At 44.8% G+C, this 20894-nt stretch overlaps 1 non-coding gene across 1 annotated transcript; it reads left to right on the top strand.

Annotated features, from left to right (window-relative positions):
- Nucleotides 1-4953: 4953 nt before the first annotated feature.
- On the top strand, nucleotides 4954-5027 carry Trnan-guu (transfer RNA asparagine (anticodon GUU)). The gene has a single exon. It is a non-coding gene; the product is annotated as a tRNA-Asn (tRNA).
- The last annotated feature ends 15867 nt before the right edge of the window (nucleotides 5028-20894 follow it).

The following is a 20894-nucleotide window of genomic DNA, read 5'->3' on the forward strand; positions in this document are numbered from 1 at the left end:
CGTCGCCATTTTAAGTATTTAAAACAGTTCTCATTCTCGCCGCTTGCGGTAAAATTCCATCTGGCGTACGGTGCTGCCATCTCTGGGACGTATTGACAATGAACGCGGCCTCATTTTAAAACAATGCGCATGTTTCTATCTCTTTCTAGTCCGGAGAAAAAAAATCGGAGGCCTTAGAACTTGAATGCACCTCGTACATCGATGTATTGACACAGCGATAGTTTTTCAACAGGCCTAAGTGGCAGGAGCCATAACGATTGGTGTGCGGCGAGCTCTGCGTCGTGCAACCGCCTACCAAGGGTACTACTAACTCTTACGGACGGTCCGCGGAATATCACTTACTGTTGCCGTCAGATGTGTTAGCGCCTGGCGAATAATCCTGCCTCCTTGTGGTGCGTGTTGAACGTCCATATCGTCCATGTTGTGCACGCGTGTCTTCCCGTGTCCTTTGCCAGCAACAGTGTGCGATGGTAGTGCCGAGCTGTCTGTCGCGCATTACGACGATAGGACCACAAAGCCTCCCGCAGTCCGACGATGCGGCCCCTCTCGTACTCGTCTAACTGGTCAACCCGCTGTCGAGCATATTGTTTGGGTACAGTGCACGTTCAGGTGATGGTCTAAAGACGCTACTTGCACTGTCCGGCATGGCCTTTGGGGGCCCTCTTTAAATCAATAGATGAGCACGACGACACAGCTCCTCCCACGTTCCGTGAGTGCGTGGCCGACAGTGCAAAAGTATGTTGAATGTGAGCCGTGTCGCGAATCAATCCATATCGCCACTCTTTCGTGGGCGCTTATCTTTGCCAACAGTGTGCCCAAGGGCGGCTTCTAACAAGTCTCTGGCGAGATCGCTCTCTCAGGCAGACAGCAGAGGAGACAGGTCGTGCCGCGCGGAGTGGCCGCGCGGTTTAAGCCACCATGTCACGGATTGCGCGACCCCTCCCGCCGAAGGTTCGAGTCCTCCCTTGGGCATGGGTGTGTGTCTGTTGTTCGTAGTATAAGTTGGTTTAAGAAGTCTAGGGACCGATGGCTTCAGGAGTTTGGTCACTTAGGAATTCACACACATTGAGACAGGTGGTGCGGGCTGGAAATCGCGGGGAGGAGGGGGGGGGAGGGAGCGAAGGGGAGGGGGTTGCGGAGCACCTGGCCGTCCGGGATTGGCGGCTGTGCTCTACACGTAAGGCATGTGGGCCGCTTTCGACAGTAGTATCGCAGCAAGAGGGGCTATTTCCGTTGCCGTCTAACGACTAGTGCAGCAAACCGCCGTCTGTTATACTGTACACGCCGTCACTGCCCCTCAAGATGCCTGTTTACGTCTCCTTTGATACCCGCTGAGAAGCTTGAAGACGTTGTTTATATTTAGCAGTGCAGCAGCGCTTTTGTAACTGCAATTGCGACACGTTATACCAGCCGAGTGTCTTGCAAGTTGCGCTGATTTGGGTAATGCTCGTTGACTGGGAGGACCTCTGAGAGAAGACGATACCTGTTAATTATCATCTTGCTATTTAAATATTCGATTTGTTTAACAAAGTTAAACCTCCCGTGGTAAAATCTCCTTCTAATTACATTCTTGCTGTTTATTGCGTTGGCTTTTTGGTGAGACAAGTGGATAAGGGGACACAATCTCATATTCAGCAAATTTTTACGTCGCGAACAGCGTTAAGTTTGGTGTGTGACTTTTAACGCTCCATCTTTCCAGCAAGCCTTCAGAAGCTGGTCCAGCCCAGGCTCTGTTAGTATTAATGGAATTGTCTTTTTAAGACTGGTATTGCGGATCTTGCATCTAAAACGAATTATACTTCTTTTAAATGAGAAAAAATTATACTGCCATAGTGTAGGTCTCTGTTATAGCGCATGGTACCAGAATTCTTTTTTACTTCTTCTTAGATTGTAAAACACAGTGGTACTAAAGGAAAGAGTGCAGAAAATCTCTAAATCTACCCCAGAGTGTGAGGCTCAGACATTTGTCGCCACGACCAATTGCGCGTCTTAATTTTATTGTGTTTGTAATAATAATCTTGTGTATATTTTTGAACCAATTGATTTGGGCTTCTGGGCCGCTTTCTTGTGGAATGCCACGGGTTCTGCTGACCGATGCGAACCTCTTGAAATACCAAAAAGTTGCTCCCAATATTCTATAAAAATTTTACCTTCAAATTTATTACAATTCTTGTACACGAAAAAGTTTCACCTTCAAGTTTCTTATTACATTTGTTGTATACGTCTTCTTTTCTTAAAACATTCTTTAAACTGATTTAAATGCCATTGGATGTGCCCAGTTAAAGTTCAGTTGGGTGCTACTGTGAGGTTCTGTACATTATTTCACGCACTGCTAAAAGGTTTTAAGAGTGGATCGATGTTATTTAAAGCTTATACCGTTAACATTATCTAATTTTACTCTCAAATGCTCATCGATGTAAAGAGTATTTGGTAAATTTCATCACACCTAAATCTTTGCCTTAAGTGCTCTTAATTTGAAAATTGGTAATTACATCCTTTGGTTTTGGCGGTCACCCTTTTTAGTTTGCTGATTTACCTGGGATTTTGTAATATTAATACGCAGTAACTCAAGTGTGCATTAATGAATGATATTTAACTACCATTTGCCTAGGCCTTTGTTGTGCTTCCTTGTAGAGGCGTTTCACAATGGAAACGCAACTAACAACAGGTAAAACGGTTTTAATTGACAAAACCATCAGTTTCACGGCTTACAAAATAAGAATTGAAACACAAGTATATACAGTATTTCAATTTGTTTCTACAGTAAATGATTATTTGAAGATTTCTGCTCCCTGAAATTATTACATTAATTCGTTCTTAGTCAAAGTATTGCCATTCTGAGAACATTGTCATTAATTAAAAAAATAGACGAACGATGGATAATTGAGAGTGTGGCCCATGTAATATCCTCTAAGTATGTTGCCGGGTAGATTGAACCGATATATTTGCCATCCATGCAACTGCAAGTATCTGTAAGAAAAGAAAACAGTGCTGAAGGCTAGAACCAGTTTCGAAAATATAGCTCATAACATAGTTAACGGGGAAAATAGTTTCCCTATTTTCCCATATGTAAAAACTAAAATAAACTAGGCACGCCACTTTCTTACATACGTTGAATTAATCACGTAAGGTGCAGCCTGCAAAACTAGGCCCTGCCTCCTCCGGGCACCAGAAGACACTGGCTGTCCATGTAAATAATACGATTAGCTATCAGATGGACGCTGCGTCGCAATGTAGACGTGGCTACGTGTGCTGGCTCACTCCCTTATATTACAAGCATGATACTGAAAATTCTTTCTTGTTTATAGTTAACTGTACAGGGAATCAAAGTTTGTCAAAATGTGAAGATACTTCAAGTCTGACTATTCAACACGTTGTGTGTACTACATTTGTACCTAAAAATTTTCACTTTCTCCATTAGATTAAAAATCTGCGGCTTTTCTTCTCTATGAAGGATTACAAGACTTGTGATACTATGTCCCTCTTCCCGTAGGAGCGAGTATAATGCAGATTTGGACTTTGTTAAATTACGATGTTCCTGGAATCTTTCTCTGAAGGACTCACCAGTTTACCCTGCGCATCTTTTATGGCCGATCGTCGTATTTGATAGAGTAGACACGAAATTGGTTTTAGCCTTCAGCACTGTTTTCTTTTCTTATAGATACTTAGAATTGCATGAATGGTCAGTATATCGGGTCGATCTATCCGGCAACATGGAGCACCTTCTCAGTTACCCATCGTCCGTCTAACGTTTTTATTAGTGACAATATTGTCAGAATCGCAATACCTTGACTAATAACAATAGGTTCACCTATCACGGATTAATGCAATAATTCTTGCGAGTATAAGTCTCCAAATACTCATATATAGTAGCACGAAACTGTAATACAGTTTATAATTACGTTACATTTCTTAAATACGTAAGTCACACATGAAGATGTGGCTGTCAGCCGTGAAACCGGTAGGGTTAATCGTTCTCGGGTGATCACTGGAGAGGTGGCGTCGTCTCGTCGCAACGTTTCAATGGGTTTCGTACAAATCAACTTCAAGAGATGGCTTCGCTTGAAGGTGATGAGTGCGAAACTCATCGAAACGTCTCGACAAGATGACGCCACCACTCAGCAGATCACCCGAAAAGATCTGAACACTGGAATACGCCGAGAAAGCCTCCAATCGCTTATACCGGTAGTGCTGTCAATTGAAGACATGTTTTCCCAGCTGTCAGTGGTGTTTCAATTCATCATGAGCTTAAGCAGTTGCGGGGGCCTCGCATATAAAATACTCTTAGTTAGCGCAAAAGAAATCGTTGGCATTACTGAGGGTGTGACGATGATATTTGGTTTGTGGGGCGCTCAACTGCGCGGTCATCAGCGCCCGTACGAAGTCCCAATTTTTACACAGTACACATTTTTCACAGTCCAATCTAGCCACTGTCACGAAGATGATGAGAATGACGAAATGATGAAGGCAACACAAACACCCAGTCCCCGGACAGAGAAAATCCCCAACCCGGCCGGGAATCTAACCCGGGACCCCGTGATCCAGAGGCAGCTACGCTAGCCATGCTGAGGGTGTGCAACCGACGCACCCGGTTTGCAACAAATCGTCAGGTACTTCCAGGTGCAGCTCTCTTTACGAGGATCTGTGAATTACAACAGTAAGCAAAAACGTTACCAGACTTTAATCAGTGTGAAAAGAAACGGCGATATTTAGATGAAACAAAGAGGAAAATTAAATTAGAATTAAATGCCTAACAAACGTGATGAGCTGTTGTAATTGTTATTGCTGGAATAAATCATAGCGTCTTAGTGGCATCGCACATCGCTAGACCGTGGGCGGATCCACATATCGAGCAGAATTTGTCGAGTTGTGACGTAACTGTTGGAACAGTTGGAGTCGTACTTAAGGACAGAAGTACGGTTAGATAAGCGCGTTGTAATGCATACGCCCGTCGCCTCCGTGGCGCAATCGGCTAGCGCGTTCGGCTGTTAACCGAAAGGTTGGTGGTTCGAGCCCACCCGGGGGCGAAAATTTTATTCTAGAGCGAAAGGAAATGATGACGCCAACGCATTGCATACGCACAGGCAAAGTGAAAGGAAATAATGGTGAGCCACGTGTTAGAGTCGTCATGCAAAGTTTTGTATACTCACCTATCATGCCAAACTGTTTTATCAACAGCTCTTTTACTTCGCCAATGTCCATTTCGATTCCAGTACACCATAAACTCTTATCACGTATTTGCTGATTTCTTTTGCGTGTCAGCTAAATATGTGTTTATGGTTTGTTAACATCGTAATTGACAATGTGGTTCTCAATGTGCTTGGAACTGAATTGCTGCCTCTTATGGAATCAACATCGTCGGTGGCGGTCGAAACCGATAATTACTTGCTGAAATAATGCGACTGCGCCAGACAATGAATCTTTCGTATAACGCGAGCTCATATAGAGACGAAGAAGCACAGAAACAGTTTTTGAGTACCGTTTTAATCTTTCGGAGTCGTGTTAGGAGAAATTCTGACAGTTACTCATGATGTGAAAGATTGTATGTACTCTAGGCAAACATAATGCTACACCTATAGGCTTGAACGCTTGATACATAATAGGTTGATAAAAATAGGACCGACAGGAATAACAAAAAAGAGATCGTATATAGTAGATCTCTAAGTTATCAACAGGAATAACGTAATTTCGACGGCACAGAATTTGATGCAACGTTATTTCGGGTTTCTTAAGGCATTTCTGGATGTCAGTCTAGAATTACCGTTAGAATGACTACAGAATTATGGACATAGATACTAAATATAATACTTCCTAAAAAAAGAAGAAATTGCGTCCTCGGGACGCTGTTCTTGGGTGATGTATTTAAATTCAGCAGCTCGTTGAAATATTGACCCTAGCACAGATTCGTAATGCTTCATGTCATGAAGTAACTGAGGTCTGATGTCAATTTGATACCCACTTATCGACTGTAGTGGCCGCGCCGAGTGGCACGGTTTGAGGCGCCATGTCACGGATTCCGCGGCCCCTCACGCCGAAGGTTCGAGTCGAGGTGTGTGTGTGTGTGTGTGTGTGTGTGTGTGTGTTGTTCTTAGCATAAGTTAGTTTTAGTGTGTAAGTCTAGGGACCGATGACCTCAGCAGTTTGGTCCCTTAGGAATTCAAACACATTTGAACATTTGACGATTGTAGTACCAAATACCATAACTGACCCGCCGTAAGCGCGTAACCCCCATCATTCTGCACTTATTTAATTAAATATTGTTAGTTTATTGGTTCCTCCTGACCTCAAAGTGGATAGAAAAGTCCATATCTAGCAATGGTAGGGGCGTTTTCCACAGAAGTTCTATTCCAGTTGTTTCTCCTTCAAAAAGTAGCTATACATGGAGGTGGCAAGCCATGTGATAGCGATGCGCACATGTACAGTTATGTAGTATGGCGTACATAAGGTATAAAAGGGCAGTGCATTTGCAGAGCCATCATTTGTACACAGTTGATTCATGCTGAACGGAGTCCGATTTGATTATGGCCCCGCAACGGGAATTAACAGACTTTGAACGCAGAATGATAGTTGAAGCTAGACTCATGGGACATGCCATTTCGGAAATCATTGAGAAATTCAAAAGTCCGAGATCCACAGTGTTAAGAGCGTACTGAGAAAACCAAATTTCAGGTATTACCTCTCACCAGGGAAACCTAGTGTCCTACGGCCTTCACTTAACGACCGAGGGCAGCGGCGTTTGCGTAGAGTTGACAGTCTAACAGTCAAGAAAGATTGCTTAAAATGAGCGCATAAATCAATGTACGACATACGACGAGCGTATTCATTAGGACAGTTCGACGAAATTTGGAATTAATGGGCTGTGCTAGCAGATGACCGACGCGAGTGCATTCGAATGGCTCTAAGCAGTATGGGACTTAACACCTGTGGTCATCAGTTCCCCAGACTTTGAACTACTTAAACCTAACTAACCTAAGGACATGACACACATCCATGCCCGAGGCATGATTCGAACATGCGACCGTAGCAGCAGCGCGGTTCCGGACTGAAGCGCCTAGAACCGCTCGGCCACAGCGGCCGGCTAATAGCACTACATCGCATGCAGCGCCCCTCCTGGGCTCGTGACCATATCGATTGGACCCTAGACGACTGGAAAACCGTGACCTGGTCAGATAAGTCCCAATTTCAGTTGGTAATAGCTGATGGAAGAGATAGTTCAAACAAATTTCGGGCTTTCAGCCGGTCGTCGTTCAATACTTCGCACCATATTTCAACTGGGCACCTGCCAGTCATCTTCAGGTGAGTCGTCGCAGACTGGCGATAAAGTTCTCCGCTCCGCAATATGTAGCGTACTGTAACTATTCTGCCCGCTGGCAGCGCCCTCGCTGGTGGAATAGCGGAACTCAGTCGCCCTCTGCGTTGCTGTTTGCCACGGCCGTCGACGCACTCTGTCGTCTTCGATTTGAGCAAATCGTGGAGATGATGGGATTCCATGCACTGTCCAGCTGGTAGCCGCTGTCACGGTTTAACAGATTTTCCGCCAGTCGTATTTCTACGGATTCTTTAATAATGGAGTCCCAGAAAGACGTTACTGTAGACAAAATCATTGTTTTCTCATACTCCATTGAATGTCCAGTAGAAATACAATGTTCAGCAATAGCGGACTTGCTTGGCTGCAAAAGGCGGGTGTAACGTTGATGTTCAGTGCAGCGTTCTTTCACGGTGCGTGTGGTTTGACCTATGTAAGCCATACCACATTGGCACGGTATCTTGTAAATTCCGGCCTTTCGTAGTAACAGATTGTCCTTAACTGATCCCACAAGGTCCGCAATCTTCGATGGTGGGCGGAAAACCACTTTTACCTGAAATTTTCGGAGGATTCTTGCTATTTTAAACGAAGTGTTGCCAACGAAAGGAAGAAAAGCTAAAGATTGTTCCGGCATGTTCTCCTCTTTATTCACTTCCTGCTTCTTAGTTTTAACTGTTAATGCCCTGTTAATCTGCCGGATGGAATACCCATTTTCGCTGAATACTGTCTTTAGATGGGCGAGTTCTTGAGATAAGCTATCTAGATCTGAGACAGTATGAGCTCTATGAACAAGCGTTTTAAGCAAACTCGTGGTTTGCGATGGGTGATGGCAACTCGATGCTTGCAGGTACAAATCAGTATGAGTGGGTTTCCGGTAAACTGAATGCCCTAGAGAACCATCATTCTTCCTTCGAACCAGGACATCCAAGAAAGGCAGACAACCATCTTTCTCTATTTCCATGGTGAACAGGATGTTGCTATGAATGGAGATGAGGTGATGTAGAAACTCCATTAATGTATCTTCTCCATGAGGCCACACTATGAAAGTGTCATCCACATACCGCCAAAAAACTGTTGGCTTCAGGGCAGCTGATTCAAGCGCTCTCTCTGTTAAACCGTGACAGCGGCTACCAGCTGGACAGTGCATGGAATCCCATCATCTCCACGATTTGCTCAAATCGAAGACGACAGAGTGCGTCGACGGCCGTGGCAAACAGCAACGCAGAGGGCGACTGAGTTCCGCTATTCCACCAGCGAGGGCGCTGCCGGCGGGCAGTGTTGGTTCAACTATCAAGTTTTCGACGCATGCGTAGAATAGTTACAGTACGCTATATATTGCGGAGCAGAGAACTTTATCGCCACCCCTCCAAAACCCAGGCATCATCATAGGCCGCACCACTCGCTCCTTTCGCTTCCATGATTTCTACCTCACCCTTTATGGTCGTCCTATCCAACTCACCCCCACCCTGAAATAACTTGGCCTCACCCTTGACCGACACCTCACCTGGACCCCTCATCTCCTGACCATCCAAGGGAAAGCCCATTCCCACCTCCTCCTTCTGAAACTCCTGTCTGGCCGGACATGGGGATTGCATCCTTCTACCATCCTTCACACCTACAAATCCCTCATCCATCCTATCCTCTGTTATGCCAGCATTGCCTGGATCTCCGCCCCCACCCGTTTTTACAAGGCCCTCCAAATCCTTGAACGCCATGCGCTCCGCCTTGCCTTCCGTATCCGCCTTCCTTCCCCCACATGGCTCCTGTATGGTCTGATCCCCTTCCCCCACCTCCTCCTGTTCCTCCAACATCTCCACATCCTTTACATTGTTCGCAGGCTTGATCCCCCCCACCCTCTGGTTTCCTCCTTCCTCTCCACCCCCCGCCCGTTGCCGCGCCTCTATCGCTGTATCCCTCCCTCTCTCCACCTCCACACCCTCCATCTCCTTCATCAGGGCAATTTCCAACGCCTCCCCCTCCCGGATGACGAACTTCACCGTGACATCTACCCTTCCTTCCAACTATAACCTGGCCTTGTTCCCCCCCTCTCCCCAGGGCCCCCTTTCCTCTTTCCTCCTTCTCCCAGAGCGGATTTTCCTCCATCCCCCCCTCCCCTGAGACCCTGCACCCCATACTTGCCTCTCTCCTTCTCACATCCCTCCCTACCTGGCCCTCTTCCTTGCACCCCCCCGCTTACCTCCCCCATCCCTTCCCTCCCTTCTTCAGGTCTCCCTCATCTCCTAGCGCCTGGCAGATCCTCTGTATTGCTCTTCATCAGTGTGCCACATCAGTGTTGTTTAGTGCTGTTTCTCGTGTGCGTCAAGAGGTGTGCTTTTAATTGTGTCCTGCCTTGCGGTTCGCCGTCAGTGTTACGTTATGTGCTATGCCATCCGTCGCTACCTTTATGCTCCAGTCATACTGTGCCTTGTGTTCTTTTAACCGTCGCAGTGTGTGGCTTTTTGTGTGTGCTACTTTTAAACAGTTTTTTTTATCTCCATTTTACAGTCACCCCGTTTTTTGTCTATTGTCTTCCATGATGTTCCCCTTTTTTATATCTATGTTCACCTTATTCTCTCCTTTGCTGTTTTTAAATGTCTTCTATTGTTTTGTTCTATGTCTTTCGGCTGAAGAGCAGCGCCTATGCTGCTGCCAGCCCGCCCCGTTGGGGAATTGAAATACAATAAAGGAAAAAAAAAAACTTTATCGCCAGTCTGCGACGACTCACCTGAAGATGACTGGCAGGTGCCCAGTTGAAATATCGTGCGAAGTATTGAACGACGACCGGCTGCAAGCCCGAAATTTATTTGAACAGTCAATTCGCCGGGAAAATTTTAAAATTCACGATGGAAAAGATAACTTGGCGCAGACCCCACGAACTCATGGACCCAATTTGTCGACAATACACTGTGCAACCTCCACAATGTTGTAGGCTGTGTTTAAATGGAATGAGTTGGGCCCTCTGGTCTTATTCAACCAATCATTAACTGTTCGATTACTTGGCGCCCAGTTGCAACTATTTCTCGATTTCATGTTTCCAAACAACAATGGAACTTTAAGGAATGACGATGAACAATCGACAACACTTTCTGGCCCATGAACGATATGTGGCCTCCATATGTTCCCTCACTCTCTACAGCAGACCAAACACAGGTGCATAATATCGTTTGACAAACATTAATAGCAGCTGAAAAGTATGAAACTTCCTGGCAGATTAAAACTGCTGCATTCTAGCTGAAAAGTGAATTAAACGTAGAAGCTTTAAAACTGGTCACCGCTGATAAATTACAAATGACAAAGAAAACCACCGTTACACTGGAATTATTGTGTTCAGTCACAGGTTATTACCATTAAAACAACAAGTCAACAAAGATATTCTGAGAAAATAAACTGAATGATAAAAAAAACGTTTATATTAGGACAGAGCTGCACAGCGCCGCTACTCTTCAACAGGGCTTATGGCTACGATTAATGTTCAAATTGATTCTAATCTTAATTTTTGTCCATTGCAAATACTGTTCCTGTTTTGCAAAATTGATGAAGAATAATTTGAGCACACAACCTGTGGTTACTAATGTGTCTCAGCACATGAAGGAAATGATGGGGCGTTTCACCAAGTCAGCACAAAATTTTAAGTGTCGAAGTCGAACAGACAAACAGCCAACGTGCTGCGAACGAATATCTCTCATCCAGAACTATTAGTGGTAAAACGTTTTAAGACTGATACACTTTGCAGCCACTTTCGCAACCACTTTCGGAACCTAGTCTCACCAACATTCTGCATCCGTCCGCTACGCTCACACAATGCGGAACCGTCGGCTATCCTAGCAAAAGGCCAGCGACTATAACTTTCAGCTCGTAATTATCGTTTCGTCACACCCTGCTTATATTAGTGCCTTTTTACGCAGATTATAGCGCTATACAGGGTGATTTTTATTACCGTTTAACAACCTCCGAAGCCTTGATCATATAGATTTCTTTACACTTAATGACCGGTTTCAGCTCATCGCCATCTATCTGAAGATGGTGATAAGCCGAAACCGGTCATAAAGTGTAAAGAAATCTATGTGATCTAGACGGACTTCTAAAAATAACAGTGCTCAAAACAAAATGATCGCGGACTCATATACAGACTTTATGTCTTCAGTTGATAAACCTCCAAAGCGACGTAGATGACGCTGAGACAAGAAATTTATCATAAGACACATGCGGTCTATCGCAGCTGGTCGTCCCAATCCGAGTCAAGTTTTCACGTCGGTATGGCTCCGGGCCCAGTGTGTGACTATAATACGTGGGGCTCAAGGTTCGAGTCTTACATCTGGTAGGTAGTACTTTTTCATTGCGTCAGACCATTATGTGTTAACACTGAAGTAAGATTTATTATTTTATTCGCCGTTCCCGTGGTCTCCGCTGGTTTATTACAAAGTACAATACCGTACAACAAAAACCTACCGCATTAGTCACAAATAAATGAGTATAAGCTTCCAAATTTCGTCGTTACCTACGTTTTCCTTACTAAATAATGTCTGTAAACAAAAAAGGACACAAGGAAAACATACAGAATAAGAACAGATTTTACTTGGTTACAGCGACGGCAATAATTTTGTAACTTCCACGTTTACAACAGATTACATTTACAAAAGGCATTGGAAATTTGTACCGTTTGCCCGAATGCCGTTATTACATCGCTCAATCATCCCTTTACGTCCCAGCCGAGTCGCTTCACGTGCAGTGAGGTACATCTTCTGGTGACGTCACGTGTTCAGCATTCCTCGTCCGTTTTTGGGGGTATTTCTCGACGTTTGCGACCCCCTGTGTCTTGTATTAAATTACTTGTCTCAGCGTCATTAACATCGTTTCGGGGGTTTTAAACGTTACATATTTATAATAAAATGACGGATTATAAATATTTCACATTTATAATTTTAACTACACGAAAAGCTTTTGTCTATCTTTCAATGCAGTTAAGCATGGTACATCACTTTTATCTGAGTTTTTTTCTCGTCTTTCACGTGGCAGTTAAGAAATTTATGTAACTCCCAAAGTTTTTGACTAACTAGTGTAATTAACATTATTAGTGAATAAATGCCGACAAAACTAATTTAGAGACTAATGTTGTGTGACTCGGTGGTTCAGTGGCAATGTGGCATAACAGAGTTCCAAAGGACTTGGGTTCGATATCCAATCACTCCAAGGATTTTCATCCGTCATTTATCAATGTCACCGAGCCACTTACAAGGGGACCTACCGTTTAAAGTGGACTTACAACCACGGTGCAACTTTATCGCTTCAGTCTGGAACCGCGCGACCACCACTACGGTCGCAGGTTCGAATCCTGCCTCGGGCATGGATGTGTGTGACGTCCTTAGGTTAGTTACGTTTAAGTAGTTCTAAGTTCTAGGGGACTGATGACCTCAGATGTTAAGTCCCATAGTGCTCAGAACCATTTGAACCATTTGAGCCGTTTGCGCAACTTCGTCTACTTTCTTTCGATCCATTTCTTTCATCTTTTTCATCACTGATTCTGTGAACGTGTCGCTTGACATCTTTGAATTTCAGTAGATGAGAATTTCACTCAATTTTTTTACTACACAGGATAGCCAGTCCCCGGACCGTACCGGTACTGAAAGACACCAATAAGCTTTCCTAATCGTCTTCAGATCTTAATCAACCACTTGTTGTTATTTGGTTTTCTTCCTAGCTCCTACACTGCGAAAAAATCAAGTAATTATTGTGTCGTCCACCTCGGCTGTATAATTGCTCGCATGTGCCGCTAACTTGGCGATACGATTGCATCTCTGTGGCTGCCATATGACACCTCGTTTGCACTGGAGTTATGAATTTTCAAAGAACTTCAGTACATGACATTCGTTATGTGCATGTAGCTCCTGATAGAAAATTTGTACGATGTTGGAGATAGCACCAATACATTTATTGTAAAAGCGTCTTTTGTATATGCATTTCCGTGATATTTATGGTTCGTGGGATGGGCACAGGACCCGTGTCTCCCATAATCAGTTAGGCTTAGCAGGTAGCAGAACCGATGTCTCCGTAACAAGTCTAATTACAAGATCGTAGAAGCATCGATCTCTCCCAGCCTCCTCGGAGCGGTAGTTTGTGGGTTCATGTTTCAACCTACAGCAGACTATATCAGAGAGACCGTATCCTCCGACGCTGTTACAGTGAACAGTGTAGGTAGGAAAATGCTCCTTCAGGAAGGGTGCGTTTTCGGATTCCAAAAAAGGTGTTAAAAGATAGTGTAGCTTAATGAATGTGCATCATTAAGAACTGCAAAACTTTTATTAAGACTGCTTTCATCGTACACAGGCGCGATCGAGAGTAAAGACGAGCATGACCTTGCAGGAATGTAGATGGTGACAAAATTCAGAGGCAGAAAATAGGTTGTGATGTGAAGAGGAAAGCTACAGAAGATATACACCGATCAGCCAGAACATTATAACCACCTGTCCAATAGCCGGTATGTCCATCTTTGGCACGGGTAACTGTAGCATGGAGAGTAAAGACGAGCATGACCTTGCAGGAATGTAGATGGTGACAAAATTCAGAGGCAGAAAATAGGTTGTGATGTGAAGAGGAAAGCTACAGAAGATATACACTGATCAGCCAGAACATTATAACCACCTGTCCAATAGCCGGTATGTCCATCTTTGGCACGGGTAACTGTAGCATGGAGAGTAAAGACGAGCATGACCTTGCAGGAATGTAGATGGTGACAAAATTCAGAGGCAGAAAATAGGTTGTGATGTGAAGAGGAAAGCTACAGAAGATATACACCGATCAGCCAGAACATTATAACCACCTGTCCAATAGCCGGTATGTCCATCTTTGGCACGGGTAACTGTAGCATGGAGAGTAAAGACGAGCATGACCTTGCAGGAATGTAGATGGTGACAAAATTCAGAGGCAGAAAATAGGTTGTGATGTGAAGAGGAAAGCTACAGAAGATATACACCGATCAGCCAGAACATTATAACCACCTGTCCAATAGCCGGTATGTCCATCTTTGGCACGGGTAACTGTAGCATGGAGAGTAAAGACGAGCATGACCTTGCAGGAATGTAGATGGTGACAAAATTCAGAGGCAGAAAATAGGTTGTGATGTGAAGAGGAAAGCTACAGAAGATATACACTGATCAGCCAGAACATTATAACCACCTGTCCAATAGCCGGTATGTCCATCTTTGGCACGGGTAACTGTAGCATGGAGAGTAAAGACGAGCATGACCTTGCAGGAATGTAGATGGTGACAAAATTCAGAGGCAGAAAATAGGTTGTGATGTGAAGAGGAAAGCTACAGAAGATATACACCGATCAGCCAGAACATTATAACCACCTGTCCAATAGCCGGTATGTCCATCTTTGGCACGGGTAACTGTAGCATGGAGAGTAAAGACGAGCATGACCTTGCAGGAATGTAGATGGTGACAAAATTCAGAGGCAGAAAATAGGTTGTGATGTGAAGAGGAAAGCTACAGAAGATATACACCGATCAGCCAGAACATTATAACCACCTGTCCAATAGCCGGTATGTCCATCTTTGGCACGGGTAACTGTAGCATGGAGAGTAAAGACGAGCATGACCTTGCAGGAATGTAGATGGTGACAAAATTCAGAGGCAGAAAATAGGTTGTGATGTGAAGAGGAAAGCTACAGAAGATATACACCGATCAGCCAGAACATTATAACCACCTGTCCAATAGCCGGTATGTCCATCTTTGGCACGGGTAACTGTTGCATGGAGAGTAAAGACGAGCATGACCTTGCAGGAATGTAGATGGTGACAAAATTCAGAGGCAGAAAATAGGTTGTGATGTGAAGAGGAAAGCTACAGAAGATATACACTGATCAGCCAGAACATTATAACCACCTGTCCAATAGCCGGTATGTCCATCTTTGGCACGGGTAACTGTAGCATGGAGAGTAAAGACGAGCATGACCTTGCAGGAATGTAGATGGTGACAAAATTCAGAGGCAGAAAATAGGTTGTGATGTGAAGAGGAAAGCTACAGAAGATATACACTGATCAGCCAGAACATTATAACCACCTGTCCAATAGCCGGTATGTCCATCTTTGGCACGGGTAACTGTAGCATGGAGAGTAAAGACGAGCATGACCTTGCAGGAATGTAGATGGTGACAAAATTCAGAGGCAGAAAATAGGTTGTGATGTGAAGAGGAAAGCTACAGAAGATATACACCGATCAGCCAGAACATTATAACCACCTGTCCAATAGCCGGTATGTCCATCTTTGGCACGGGTAACTGTAGCATGGAGAGTAAAGACGAGCATGACCTTGCAGGAATGTAGATGGTGACAAAATTCAGAGGCAGAAAATAGGTTGTGATGTGAAGAGGAAAGCTACAGAAGATATACACCGATCAGCCAGAACATTATAACCACCCGTCCAATAGCCGGTATGTCCATCTTTGGCACGGGTAACTGTTGCATGGAGAGTAAAGACGAGCATGACCTTGCAGGAATGTAGATGGTGACAAAATTCAGAGGCAGAAAATAGGTTGTGATGTGAAGAGGAAAGCTACAGAAGATATACTCTGATCAGCCAGAACATTATAACCACCTGTCCAATAGCCGGTATGTCCATCTTTGGCACGGGTAACTGTAGCATGGAGAGTAAAGACGAGCATGACCTTGCAGGAATGTAGATGGTGACAAAATTCAGAGGCAGAAAATAGGTTGTGATGTGAAGAGGAAAGCTACAGAAGATATACACCGATCAGCCAGAACATTATAACCACCTGTCCAATAGCCGGTATGTCCATCTTTGGCACGGGTAACTGTAGCATGGAGAGTAAAGACGAGCATGACCTTGCAGGAATGTAGATGGTGACAAAATTCAGAGGCAGAAAATAGGTTGTGATGTGAAGAGGAAAGCTACAGAAGATATACACCGATCAGCCAGAACATTATAACCACCCGTCCAATAGCCGGTATGTCCATCTTTGGCACGGGTAACTGTTGCATGGAGAGTAAAGACGAGCATGACCTTGCAGGAATGTAGATGGTGACAAAATTCAGAGGCAGAAAATAGGTTGTGATGTGAAGAGGAAAGCTACAGAAGATATACACCGATCAGCCAGAACATTATAACCACCCGTCCAATAGCCGGTATGTCCATCTTTGGCACGGGTAACTGTTGCATGGAGAGTAAAGACGAGCATGACCTTGCAGGAATGTAGATGGTGACAAAATTCAGAGGCAGAAAATAGGTTGTGATGTGAAGAGGAAAGCTACAGAAGATATACACCGATCAGCCAGAACATTATAACCACCCGTCCAATAGCCGGTATGTCCATCTTTGGCACGGGTAACTGTTGCATGGAGAGTAAAGACGAGCATGACCTTGCAGGAATGTAGATGGTGACAAAATTCAGAGGCAGAAAATAGGTTGTGATGTGAAGAGGAAAGCTACAGAAGATATACACCGATCAGCCAGAACATTATAACCACCCGTCCAATAGCCGGTATGTCCATCTTTGGCACGGGTAACTGTTGCATGGAGAGTAAAGACGAGCATGACCTTGCAGGAATGTAGATGGTGACAAAATTCAGAGGCAGAAAATAGGTTGTGATGTGAAGAGGAAAGCTACAAAAGATATACTCTGATCAGCCAGAACATTATAACCACCTGTCCAATAGCCGGTATGTCCATCTTTGGCACGGGTAACTGTAGCATGGAAACAACGAGGCCTTGGTAGGTCGCTGGAGGGATCTGCCGCCGCATCTGCGCACACAAGCCACCCAATCGTCGTAACCTCCGGGTAAGGGACGATGAGCACTGACGCCAAGTTCACTCACATCCCACATGTGTTCGATCGGGTTCAGAGCTGGCGTGTTCCGGCGCCAGCACGTCCATTGTAACTCACCAATGTTTTCCTCGAACCACTCCATTACACTCCTTGCCTTGTGACAGGATGCAATATCTTGATGAAAAATGTCACTGCCATTGGGAAACATTATCATCATGATGGGGTGTACGTGGTCTGCAACCATTGTACCATACTCACTGGTCGTCATAGTGCCTTGCACGAGCTTCACTAGACCCGTGAATGCCCCCGTGGATGTTCCTCAGAGTATGATGGAGCTGCCACCAGATTGTCTCCATCCCGCAGTACAGGTGAAAAGGAGCTGTTTCCCTGGAAGACGATTGATTCGCTCCCTCCTATCGGCATAGTGAAGAAGTTATCGGAGTTTATCACACCATGCAACGTTCTGCCATAGCGCCAACATCCATTGCCGATGATCAAGGGGCCATTTAAGTCGTAGTTGACGATGTCGTGGTGTTAACATTGGCACATGCGTGGGTCGTCGGCTACGGAGGCCCATTGTTAGCAGTATTCGGCGCACTGTGAGTTCAGATACATTTGCCCTGCGCCCAACATTAAAGTCTGGTGTTAGTTCCGCCACAGTTCGCCGCCTGTTCCGTTTCACCAGTCTGCCCAGCCCACGATGTCCGACATCTGGAATGAGGGGTGACTGCCCAACCCCTCAACGTCAGGAAGTAGTTTCGCGTTGGTTTCGCCACGTGTTGAAGACACTCACCACAACATTCCTCGATCAACCAGCAAGTCGCACAGTTTCAGAAATGCTCGCGCCGAGCCTCCGGGCCATCACAGTCGAACTCAGAGAGATCGCGCGCCTTCCTTAATCAACAAACGGACTACACGCTCATTGATGCTACATGCGCGGTGGGGTCTTACTATCAATCATTCCTCGCAAGCGACGCTTCTATTGCCTGGACGGGCTTATACCGATAGTAAGTCTGTGGTCATACAGTTCTTGCTGATCAGTGTATCTGAGAGACCATCAAACCTTACATACAATCAACCAAAAGGAGAACATACAGAGGAAAGCCGAGCTGTTCTAGGCGCTACAGTCTGGAACCGCGCGACCGCTACGGTCGCAGGTTCGAATCCTGCCTCGGGCATGGATATGTGTGATGTCCTTAGGTTAATTAGGTTTAATTAGTTCTAAGTTCTAGGGGACTGATGACCTCAGATGTTAAGTCCCATAGCGCTCAGAGCCATTTGAACCATAAAGAGGAATCAAGTTGTCAATTCCTTACGTAAATCCATTTCTACATCTACATCATACTCCGCAATCCACCTAATTGTGTGTAGCAGAGGGTACTTTCAGTACCACTATCTGAGCTCTCCAACCCTGTTCCACTCGCGAGTAGGCGTGGGAAGAATGATTGTCGGTAAGCGTCTGTATAGGCTCTAATTTCAAGAATTTTCTCCTTGTGGTAAATAAGCGAGATGTATGTGGGAGGGGGGGGGGGGGGAGGAGGGCGTAATATGTTGTCCGGGGAAAAGTGTTGTCCCGGAAATTCAACAGTAAATCTCTTCGTGATGCACAACGCCTCTCTTGTAACATCTGCCAGTGGATTTTGTTTAGCATCTCCGTAACGCTCCCTCGCCAGCTAAACGACCCCGTGACGAAACGCACCGCTCTTCGTTGGGTCTTCTCTACGTCCTCGATCAGTCCTACCTGACAGGGATCCCAGATAGATGAAAAATACTCAAGAATCGTGCGATCAAGCGCCTTATGAAACACTTCTTTCGTGGATGAGTTACATTTGCTTAAGATTCTTCCGATGAAGCTAGGCGGGAAACTTCCGTCGAAATTATATAGAAGTATTCAGGCGCTTCAGGTTCTTCTGAACACATTAAGTGTAAAAACTACAGATGGGGATTTGTTCATACGTAATGATGCCGAACAAGAACACTGTCACATTCTGTGCATCTGAAAGCCTCAAACACTTAGCCAGTGTGACAAAATTTATGTTGATGGAACTTTCAAATATTTCACAGAGTTGTTTGTCAGCTACTTATGATCCACGAGCCTGTTAATGGACATTACATTACAATAGTTTTTATTTGTTGAACGATAAGAAAACTTCATCTTATAAACATGTCTCTTCAACAGCTTTTGGTAAATACGATAACCTGAATCTGAAATTATCTCAATTAGTAGTGTATTCAGACGCGAAGTTGAAAGTTAAATGTGAACTGATGTAAGAACCCAAGTATTATATTTCACCCAATACAGAGCTGGTGGCGAAAAATGCAAATGTTGGGATTTCCACATGACTGTATTTCAGAAATGAAATGGAGAAGCTTCTTTCTGATATATTTAGTTTGCCAATGCTGGATCCTGATGTGGTTGGTTGGTTGGTTGGTTTGGGGAAGGAGACCAGACAGCGTGGTCATCGGTCTGATCAGATTAGGGAAGGATTGGGAAGAAAGTCGGCCGTGCCCTTTCAGAGGAACCATCCCGGCATTTGCCTGGAGTGATTTAGGGAAATCACGGGAAACCTAAATCAGGATGGCCGGACGCGGGATTGAACCGTCGTCCTCCCGAATGCGAGTCCAGTGTCTAACCACTGCGCCACCCCGCTCGGTCCTGATGTGGTTGATGACTGTTTTGTTGAGGACTTAATGTCAGCGAAGGCTGTATCTGAAAAACTAAAAATGTTTTGCGACTACATGAACGACTACTGGTGGCGAAAAATGCAAATGTTAGGATTTCCACATGACTGTATTTCAGAAATGAAATGGAGAAGCTTCTTTCTGATATATTTAGTTTGCCAATGCTGGATCCTGATGTGGTTGATGACTGTTTTGTTGAGGACTTAATGTCAGCGAAGGCTGTATCTGAAAAACTAAAAATGTTTTGCGACTACATGGACGAAAGCGCTCTTTCGTCCAGCCATGTGGGCAGAACTAAGTTGTAATAGACAAAGAACCACCAATGCTTGCGAAAGTTTACCGAACGAGTACGGTCGTCAGTTCTACTTCTGCAGCTCAAACATGCACAGATTTCTTGAGTTACTGAAGCAAATTTCACTCGATGCCGAATTTGAAATGAATTCCTCAAAAAACAAGAAAAGAAGGAAAGGTCTAGTCTCGCCGTAAAATTCATGATGCAGCAAGATGGTTGAAATGGATCTGAGCACTATGGGACTTAACATCTATGGTCATCAGTCCCCTAGAACTTAGAACTACTTAAACCTAACTAACCTAAGGACATCACACAACACCCAGTCATCACGAGGCAGAAAAAAATCCCCGACCCCGCCGGGAATCGAACCCGGGAAGCCGGGCGCGGGAAGCGAGAACGCTACCGCGCGACCACGAGCTGCGGACGATGCAGCAAGAGGCTAGTTTCAAAGCTGGAAAATTAGAAGAATGAAACTGTGAAATTAGTTTCCCATGAAATAAAGTTTAAGCTAAAGTGAAAAATATTGCCCCTTTTAAAGACGGGCATACATGGTAAGCTAATACGACAATTTAACTTAACTTTTAAGCGAACATTAATTATTATTGCGGAAAAGGACTGGCGTTGTTTCCTGTCACTCGAAAAGAATTACCTCCTCCATGCCAACCGCTGTAGGCTCGGAAAACATCGATGGCGCGAAATTCAACTAGCACTTTTTTCACGTAGCACCCTGCGAGCCAGGGATCAACGTAATCAGGTAGCGGCAGTATTTCTTGACTTAAAAAAGTTATTTGCCTCAGTACCATCACCGGATATTAACAGAAGTACGAT

The sequence above is a fragment of the Schistocerca nitens genome, chromosome 1 (assembly GCF_023898315.1).
Source record: "Schistocerca nitens isolate TAMUIC-IGC-003100 chromosome 1, iqSchNite1.1, whole genome shotgun sequence".
Classification (NCBI taxonomy): Eukaryota; Metazoa; Arthropoda; class Insecta; order Orthoptera; family Acrididae; genus Schistocerca; species Schistocerca nitens.